This window comes from Trachymyrmex cornetzi, unplaced genomic scaffold (assembly GCF_001594075.2).
Source record: "Trachymyrmex cornetzi isolate Tcor2-1 unplaced genomic scaffold, Tcor1.1 scaffold1803, whole genome shotgun sequence".
Classification (NCBI taxonomy): domain Eukaryota; kingdom Metazoa; phylum Arthropoda; class Insecta; order Hymenoptera; family Formicidae; genus Trachymyrmex; species Trachymyrmex cornetzi.
The window spans coordinates 23,814-26,755 of record NW_017296423.1 but is presented as its reverse complement, the minus strand read 5'-3'; the positions used below and the strand labels follow the sequence as shown (position 1 = coordinate 26,755).

At 34.1% G+C, this 2,942-nt stretch overlaps 1 pseudogene; it reads left to right on the top strand.

Annotated features, from left to right (window-relative positions):
- LOC108759353 (probable multidrug resistance-associated protein lethal(2)03659) overlaps positions 1–752 on the top strand; it is a 2,890-nt pseudogene extending 2,138 nt beyond the window's left edge.
- The last annotated feature ends 2,190 nt before the right edge of the window (positions 753–2,942 follow it).

Genomic DNA, 2,942 nt, shown 5'->3' with positions numbered 1-2,942 from the left:
CCGACGTTGCCCGCAACTGCTACGAGAATCGCGTTTTGATGCATCCTGTGTTACCTTTTCGCAATTACATGTGGCAAACATCAGTGATAGGCCATTCCGTCGATTTTTTACGAGCAGTTCTTAGACAAATTCTTGAAATTGGAAAAATAAGAGGAAAAGTGCAATGTAGATGAAATTCAGTTCGAGAATAGATTAAACGTTTTTCTACGAGTTCTATCTAGCTGTACTTTTTATTTTAGTAATAAACGAATTCTTTGTCACTTCAATGTAAAGCGCGATTATCGCCAATGTATTTCATTTAAGCCGTGTATACACTTAGCGAACTGATTGAACAGTTTGAATGCAAAAGTTTGTGTTGTTATTTGTTACATAAAAGTTGCATAAGTTTAATTGCTATGTATAACGGACATAAAATCTGATCGAATGCTAGTATTCGGTGGAATCAAGAAAAAGAATAAATTACTTACAAACGCGAATGCCTGAATATTCGCGTTTGGTGTTCGTTTGCTAGGTGTGTACGCAGCTTTATGCAGCAAGCAATCAATAAAAATTGTAGATTGCAACCTAACATGAATTTTTTAAATGGAACCTCCTCTTTTTTTATTGGATATTCTTGTAGCTTATCTCTAGAGCTTTCCAAAACACTATAATTAAGTTCATTTTCATTAAGTACTTTGCGTGTTAAGGCTTGTAATTACTGTATTACTATGTCATTTTAGTATCAGCTCGAAATATTTTATCAGGAAGAATAAAATTGAAATTGTTGGGTCACCAGTATATTTTATCGTCGGCAAACTACCATAAACGGTATAAATACTTCTAGGAAGCAATTTCTTGTATATATTGTATTTACATCACCATGGTGATAAAAATGTGACGCAAGTCAGAAATTAAAAATACAGTATTTTAATTTTAAAAACATGTGACGTTGTTTTAAAAAAGACATATAATTGCATATCTAGTATAAATATGAAAAAAGATGAATTATGCATATCCATATTAAGAAGCATTTTGGAACATTTCAGTAACATTGCAACAACGTTACAATGTTGCCGAAATGTTTCCAAATGTTTCTTACTCATTGGATAATCATTACTGTAATTAAAATATCGTCTCAATTAAAAATTTTAAAAGCTCTATTAAAGATTACTAGTTTTGAGATGTCATTCTTTCTTTAACACAATAATATATATAATATATTTTTTGTTACTATATCACAAATAAAAATTAAAATTTCGTGTAATATCTGTGATTATAAAATTTGATAAACATAACATATATATTTATAACATGAAGAGAAAAAATAAAACATTTTAAGAACATAACACACAAATATGCCTTCTTATGAGAGTATCAATAAGCGAGTTGGCAGTCGTTGAGGTTGGCAATCGTCGGACGAGTTTATTAGTCTCTCCATCGCTACAGCGCACTGTTCTTGATAAATTTATCTTTTAATTAATTTTCTTCTATATATCGCTTGCCACATGTGTTTTTATTAGCATGTGATGTGTGGTATGGCAGACTAACGTATCGGTGCTTCGACTGTGTCTGCTATCTGCGTGGATAGCTTTGTTGCAATTTATACACTGTGTTCGCTGCAATTCATTCGATGAAATTTGAAATATGTTTCTTGTGAAGGCTCTTCGTAAGCTTTGGACTCGATGTTCTGCCTTCGGTTCTCATCTTTGATTGCCTTGGTCTGCAGCTTCTCTCGATAGGTCAGCTGACTCCTTATTTTATTTTTTAAATTTTGTTTTAACTTATTATATTTTATTTTCTGTGTCATATTCGATGTATCCTTATTATAATATTTTTTGTTCATTTATTACACTTATTTAAATTGTGTATTTATCTTTATATAACTGTGTATTTATGATTGCAACATATTCAATGTATATACTTAATTTTTATTTTATTATATATTCTATTTTATTATAATATTTTCGACGTCGAATTAATACTGCACTCGCCTTTAGCCCTGCTAATATTCCTGACGTGCCTGTTTCAGGAATTGATATGTTTTTGGCGCTGGGTTCCAAGACGCCGCTTATCATGCTTACAGCCTAAAATCAGCCCTAACTGCCAGTGTTGAAAATCTATAGATCGCGTGATGTAAACTATAGGTTTTTAGTACTGACAGTAAATATTGGAATGTAGTTTAATGAGAGTCATTAAAATATTTAACAATTTTATTGCGGAAAATATTATCTTGGCCAGGGTTTGAATCTGGAATTCCCAACTTTTCGGGACGAGCGTAATATCAGTTGTGATGTTCAAATTATTTATTTATTTGACGTTAAAAGTGCTCCAAAATCATTTTTTAGTCTGTTACGTCCAACCCTGAGTATTGGCGAGAGAGGAAGATGGAGAGGGTACGGAAGGACGGTTGACTCAATCTCACAGAAATACGCACGGAAGCGTAGAGCTGTGAGTCGTTCGCACTCTTTTAAAGTCCCAGAATGAGGGTCAACGTCCTGAAGGGACGCTATGACACCTCTTTCAATGGACAGTGCGAACATTGGTCCTACTTTTTAGGTCAAGGAACTTAATCCTTTTGACCTGGGATTGGACCTCGTGCAATCTTAGGCGTTATAGGGAACGGGATACGAGTGGGGCGATTTAAAAATTACTCGGAGGAATCTTTAGTAAAATTTTAAAAACTATTTATTTCAATAAGGCTAAAGCTAATTTACATAATTAAGCTAAGTCTAGTTACAATGATTTTAAAATTGTGAGTGAGCGTGTATAGCATTTTCGTTGAAAACAATTTTTATGTGTGCGTGCGTGCGTGCGTGTGTGTGAGAGAGTATGCGGTCGGGTGCGCGGTGGTACAATAAAGGGGGGAAGGGTGACATGCAAATGTAGACTTACTAGTGATGAAGATTGTTTGTGGAATGTGTCGGTTCCAGCGTCCACGCAAGCCCAGCCAAGGATAGCGAATG